Here is a 7,374-nt window from a genome sequence, read left to right as displayed (position 1 = left end):
GTTGGAGAAGAGTTACAAGAAGCAAAAGTATTACAGGATAATTATCCTCCCGTCAAAATTACACCCAAATGTTTCGCGCCCAAAGCCATGCCTCATTCCTGATGGCTTGTAGGAGGATAAACGGAGGGGCCGCATTGTTCCGGAAAACGTGTGCGTTCCGTTCATTCCAAATCATCTTACTAACAAGCATGGTGAGAATAGACATAGTCCGCTTATGGATTCTTTGGGTGGAAGCCATCTCAACCCACCAATCTTTGATGCTCGGGATACTGGTTTGGTGTTAAGGTGAATGATACTGGTTTTAACTGGGTTGGTGTTAAGGTGAATGCAATGTCGCCCCATGTCAAAGCCACCATTTGTATACGATCTTGGGACACGATAGCTTACAGAAATGGCCACACAACCTTCTTGTCTCTTCTTCCTGTAGCCACCATGGTGCCATTTAAAATGTTGACATTTTGTCACAATTGATTGATCAATTTATACATGGCTAAGCCGGGCGTGTATAATAATTCTAGTAAAATTGTGTAGGTCAATAATTTGAACTTGGTGATGTAAGCTGGCATAATTTACAGTTCAGGTGGTGTAGATACGATAATGCTCCATCTACGAAGGAAACGTAAAGTAACGTAACCTTCCTAACCATAATTCCCCCCCCCCCACCCCACCCCACCTGATTTTCACGGGGGTGGGCCCCTCAATCCTCTTACATCCAATCCTACTTGTCCATGTTGGTTATTACGTAAGGTACGTGACAATTTTTACGTAAGTGTAGCATTGCCCATGTAGATATGACCCTGATGAATTGATGCCTCTGCTCATTTGCGTAAATATATATGTAGACATCAACAAAATTATGCTAAGAACCCCAGGACTTGAAGATCGTAAATATATATGCAGATATCAATAAAATATAGCAACGAGAAGAACAAGGAAATAAATTTGTTATGACCATTGCTGCTGCTAAGACTAAGTACCAAGTTGACATCTTCCCTTTCTCTTTCAAAACTTCAGCTAAAGTTTTCAGACCATGCAAAGCATGCAAGATGCATTAACCACATATGGTACCTACAGACACAATAATGTAGCACAACAAAATCAGGTAAAGAACATGTTTTCACTTTTAGTTTTTCTTTTCAAGAGTTTTCACTCTCTTTTTGAGTTTTTCCATTTCTTTTTGAGCGTTCTCAGTCTCCTGCTTAGCCTTCTTTAGCATCTCACTGAGCTTCTGGATCTCCTTTTCTGATCGTAACAATGCTTCTGCCACCTCATTCTCCGACTCCAGCCTGGCTTTCTGCTCTTCCAACAGTAGTTTTTCAAGCCTAGTAATTGTACTATTTGAATTTTCCTCCACCTAGTAATAATACGAGTAAAGTCAGTTATCTAACTGAAAGAAAAAACAGTAGCTGATGCATTATAAATATTACTGTTGGCTTATTCAAAGCAGAGTTAACTATGTTATCACCACCAAGCTAAAAATTCTTCAAAATATCTTATCAAGTCTTAAGTAAATCAGGTGAATATCCTTTGCGTTGGAGTAAATATTAACACATCTGTTCCAAAGTCAAAGCTACCAATAGTTCATCCAAGAATCACTTGACAGCTTTTTTTTCCTAGAAAAAATGCATGCATTATCTATAGATATAAGCACATTTGAATTGCAAACAAAGAAATTTGTTGCCACAGTTTAGTGGACAACACACACAATCATTTATGAATTGAATTTATGCATCATCAACCAATTACCATCTTTCCAAGCCGTGCAAGGCATTCATCATGTATCTCTTTCTTCATTTTGGACATCTGTTCTGCTGAGCATTCGTCAACACTTATTTCTTCCCTGTTCTGCGCTTGCTGCAACAAGATAACAGAAAATACAATGAGAAAACTTAGTGCAGGGGATGGAATATGACCAAATGTTAAAGCACCTGAATTCGACTGCTCTCGCTGTAAAATGGGTATCCATCATTGCTGGATATAACAGAGTCCACTGCATCAAGCAATTTTTTCAGTTGTGCCAAATGGCGCTTCTTATTGCTTGTCTTATTGTTAAACAGAACAACCCTGTTTTTACATAGGTTTAGCATGTCCTGAAAATAGGTCACACAAATGTAAGGCACATGCAAATAGATTGCAAGAGATGTAATAGCAAGACACTGGATCTGGCACATCAAATGCAATCGTAAACACTAAAACTGGGACTATCTTTATCTGAAAATTGTAAAGTTCGGAAAATATGAACTCGACCTACAGATATGCTGGGGCACTGTCACTTAACTTTTTCTTCCAACTTATCTCCTCTCCCACTATATCTCCATGCGTGAAAACTAAAATCATATGGTCAAGGACTTTGTCCCCAAGAAGCAGTTTAATCGACTCTACTGTTTTCTCATCTTCACGAGAAAACCGACATGTAGCTGAAAAAACCATCAGTATCACATGTATTCCATCTTTTGTCATGTCCAAACACCTGGCAATCTCTGTGTGAACGTTTTCAGGTGTAGTGTCCACCTCAAATAAGCCTACAGAAAAGGGAGAGCATTGTAGTTCTTTGGTATTTAAGCAATGCACGCGAACTTTGCAAATATGTAACACCAAACAGTAGTCACACAAAACTAGTTTGTTAGAGGTATATGGAGTTCGTTTTCATTATCGGCACAAAGGAAAATGGATAATTGCGATGAATGGTATATGGAGTATATTTGTTTTCCAATAGAGGGCTAATGTCCGGCGTTATACTGAGGCCCTTAGGTTTTACAAATACTTAAAAAGTACCAACAACAAGAAGAGAAAGGAAAATTGCGATGAAATTGAGTTACATTTTATATTTGCTGTAAAGTATATATATCACTACTAGGGAAAAGCCTATACACAAAATCTTATCAGCAGCGCGCTTTAAAACAAGGCGCTGCTGCTACGTAGCAGTAGCGCGTGCCAGCAAAACGCGCTGCTGAAATAAATGTAGCAGTAGCGTGCCTGCAATAAGCCGGGCTACTGCTATAATTGCCACGACCCCGCCGCCAAGCTAGTTATAGCAGCAGCGTCTTAATCCAAAGAGCGCTACTGCTACTAATCATAGCAGTAGCGCCTTTTGACAATGCCCGCTACTGCTAAGTTTACTCCACTCCTTGCACCTAAATTTAGTCCCACCTCGCTCCGCAAACAGGGTCTTTACCACCTTAAATATGTTACTTCTCAAACTATCACAACCACTTGGTCTTCATTGAACTCTATGTGTAGAATTTGTGGCTGCAATATGAGTCTTCTCCGGTTTCTAAACCAGTGAGGACTCATCTTGACAATTCAGATTGTACACAAAAATATCATTGATGATCAATGTATTTTTGATGTATATTTTTACATGCTTACACATAGCAGTAGCGCGCTTTAGCAGAAGGCGCTACTCCTACAGGCGTAGCAGCAGCGCTTCTTGGCTTAAAGGCGCTACTGCTAGGGCGTTTAGCAGTAGCGCATTTCCAGCACGCTACTGCTAAGCCATTCTATCTTCCCCAACCGGCCGCCCCTCACTCTCAATCTCTCCACTCACACTCACTCGATCTGCCCCCGTCGGCCGTCGTCGCCTACCCCTCCTCCCTCTGCGCCGCCGTCACCTCCCCCTCCTCCCTCTGCACCGCCGTCACCTCCCCCTCCTCCCTCCTCCCCGCCCCTCCTCCTCCTCCATCCTCCCTCCACTCCTCCATTCGCCACCGGCCGGCCCCTCCTCGCTCTGCCTTCCTCCTCCGTCCTCCTTCCTCCTCCCTCCTCCAGTCGCCCCTCCTTCTCCCTCCTCCCTCCTCCATCCACAACCCCCTCCTGCCTGCTACATTTTGATTTAGTAGGCTAGTTGATATTTTCTTGTTGATATGCAACATTTTGATTTACTTAATAGTTTGTAGTTGATATATAACAATTTTGATTTAGTACGATTAACTGATCAGTAAAAATTTAGACATAGTTGATAGTTTTTAGTTGATATAAGCCTCTGGTCATATATAACACTTTGATTTAGGATAGTATCTACGGTTTAGTTGATAGTTTCTACTTAACTGAATTACTACTAGGGTTTTAGTATATTATTTTTAGACATAGTTGATAGTTTCTAGTGATACTGAAACTATTTTTACTCATTTGGTAGAATGAACATGTCATATTCGTTAACTACGTCGTAGGAAAGTTCAAATGCTAATAGAATAGGCTGCGGCTTAGTGAGGTGTAGTTCGTTTCTTTTTCTGGTAGATATTGGTTTTGATACAAGTATTTGGTTTGCAAGTGCTAAGTTACTGGAGTCGATGTGTTGTGTATCTTCATGCTCACAGTAGTTGTTTACGTTGGACTTATCAAATTTTCTTGTGAGGGCTGGGGGTGTGCTTTTGCTCGTGTGCAAATTACATATATATTTGCTCATATTGCTTGTGAGAACTTTATGTTATTGTTTTTCTTTCCTTTGAACTGGATCGTTCATCTTTGCTCATATTGCTTTAGGAAAATGGCGCGACCACCACCACCACTATGTTGACTGTGCAAGTCATGGTGCGCCAGCAGCCTTGCAACCGGCAAGCTATTCGGCATCTACTTCCAGCCGAGTTTTCGTCATGCGGCGGTAAGAAATTATATGAAATGTAACAACTATTTTGTTTTTAGTGTTGGCATTAATGCATTGTGTCATTTTGCTTTTTTTACACAGATCGTCCCATGCAATGTGAGGTTGGAATTCAACAAGCTGACAAGAGACACTGTGACCTTTGAGGCTCCTGGGGGGCCCTACACTATGGAGGTCGAGAAAGGACGCAATATGTCGCAGATTGGAGATGGATGGGCCCGTTTCCTCGCCCGCATGAGTGTTACTGGTGGTGAGTTGATCAGCTTCTCCCTCAGAGCAGAAAGACCCAAGTTGGCTGTCATTTATATCAACAAGGAGGAAGATGATGAAGATGATGAGGACCCACTTGATGAAGATGATGAGGACCCACTTCATGAAGCCATCTATGCTCAAAGAATGAGGCTGAGCGAGGAGGAGGTGTGCAACCTATGGGACATAATTCCGCCACGTGATGACTTTGTCGGGGTGCCATTCGTGACCCGCCTGACAAGTACCATGGTCGATCGGCATGATATGGTATGTTATACTAACTATAGTAATTTGATGATATATATATGCTTTATTGTTATACTTACAAATGCAAATTATCCGATGATATGCTTAGTGAATCCGATGATATGCTTAGTGTAGACTGTAGAGTCCAATGATATGTTGTGTGGAATCTAGTCGATGATATGCTTTAGTGTAGTGTCCGATGACATGCTTATTAGTGTAGAATCCAAGGAACTATTAATAGTGTAGATAATCCATATATACTATTAGTAGAATTCATGCTTAGTAGAAATGTGTAGTACTGTGTCTTTTGATAGTGTAGAAATCTATACTTAGTAGAAATACATTTGCAAGAGTATGTGCGAGGCTACTTATTAATTGATATGTCTTTCTTATTCAGAAATTGCCAAAGAGCCTATATGTGAGTTGTGGTATCGAGCCTGATGAAGAAGGCTCAGTTGGAATACGCCTTACCGTAAGGGGCTCCGTCACCACATGTACTTACGGCGTGGACACGGATGGTCGCACACACTTAAGTTCGGTTGGGTGGAAGAGATTCCTCGTTGCCAAGAATCTTCGTGTTGGACAGGCCATCCTAATTACTATCAGGAACACCCACCGCCCAGGCTTGAGGATGATGATCGTCGTCGATATCATCTAGAACTACATATGTGTGTGTGGCTGTATGACTATATATACCTAGTAGAACTGCTATATATGTGTGGCTGTAAGACTACCTAGTACTGCTATATTCATGTGAGGATGCATATTGACTATATATGAAATTGTTATCTAGTACTACCTAGTATCTATAATGCTTTATGATATTGTATGACTACTGTATGACTATATGGTATTGTGGTTAATGATATTGTTATCTGGTATATGTGAAATTGCAGTATACTGAAACGGGGCAAAAATGATGAAAGATACAACAGTAGTGCGTGGATAGAAAAACGCTACAGCTACTTAATAGTAGCGAGTTCCAGAAAAGCGTTGCTGATATAGTCAATAGTAGTAGCGCGTGTATAGACTGCTCTACTAATAACTGTTAGTAGTAGCGTCGTAGTAGTAGCGTGGCTACCCGCGCTGCAGATAGCATCAAAACCCGCGCTACTACTAGGGTTTTCCCTAGAAATGTATGTTCATAAAGCAGGATGATACCTTGCAAACGAGACACAGCAAAAGAAAAATATTTTCCACCACGATATATATGAAATAAATTGGTAGAACAATGTAAAGAAACAGTTCAGTAGAAAATACATGACTATTTATAGATCTTTATGTGTTAAAGAGGAGAATATCTCCAGCCATTGGATTGGACATCGATTCAGTTGAAGTGAACTTCTGAGTTATGGTTACCAATTCTTTTGTTTCAATTTTTTTTTGCTCACATAACTGTACCAAACTGACGGAATTACGTCCAACTTGAAAACTGAAATGCTCCATAACTAGACCAAATGAATTACAGATTTAGCACAAATCAAGGCATATAAACAGCGACAACCACCCGAAACTTTCCCACGGGTTTCTAAATCGGTATACTAGCATACCCCGCAAAAAAAAATCGGTATACTAGCATACTCGGAACATAGAAAGTTCTGCAGCAATTGCCACCAGACATCACTGAAATATCAAAAAGAGCTAGTAGCAAACTTATAACCCATAGATCGACTGACTTGCTTGAACTGAATTACGACCGTCTTAAGTTCAGATTTCTAAGTTACCCGGAGTGTCGATGACATTGAGGGTGCGGGTCGCACAGCCATCGTGAAGCGTCCTGCTTCTCTTCTGGCAAGTCAAAGTAACCCCGCTGTAGGACAACTCAGAGGGAAATGTTTCCTTTCCAAGGATGCTGTTCGCGGTGGCGCTCTTCCCGGAACCGATATTTCCGACGAGGGCCAGAGTAACGTCGGCGAGGGCAGCGCAGGGCAGCACCCAGTCGCCGTCGTCGTGTCGGCCGTCACCGTCCATCGTGAGATCTAGCTGCGCGACGAATGTCCAAGTGCCGAGGAACTGCAGAGAAAAACGGCACCGTATCGGCAACCAGAATTAAGTTAGATTGGTTTAGCATCGCAACAAATGAAGAAATGAATTGTGATCCGTTGCTAGATTACCGCTCAGCAAACCAATCGAGAATCTAACCGAGAAAAAAATAGGCATTAACATTGGTAACGAGAAAAGGAATATCTATCCAAGGACAAACGGAAATAAGAGAATCGCTCTGCGGAAATATTTACCTCCACCGGAACAGAGAGAGGAGTTGAGCCCTGAGACGGTGC

General features: G+C 41.5%; 1 pseudogene; it reads right to left on the bottom strand.

The window, feature by feature from the left end:
* Positions 1–1,023: 1,023 nt before the first annotated feature.
* Positions 1,024–7,070, bottom strand: LOC109747783 (immune-associated nucleotide-binding protein 9-like; annotated as a pseudogene).
* Positions 7,071–7,374: the final 304 nt, after the last annotated feature.

This window comes from Aegilops tauschii, chromosome 2 (genome assembly GCF_002575655.3).
Source record: "Aegilops tauschii subsp. strangulata cultivar AL8/78 chromosome 2, Aet v6.0, whole genome shotgun sequence".
NCBI lineage: Eukaryota > Viridiplantae > Streptophyta > Magnoliopsida > Poales > Poaceae > Aegilops > Aegilops tauschii.
The sequence above is the reverse complement of the archived record's forward strand: the minus strand, read 5'-3'. Positions and strand labels throughout refer to the sequence as shown.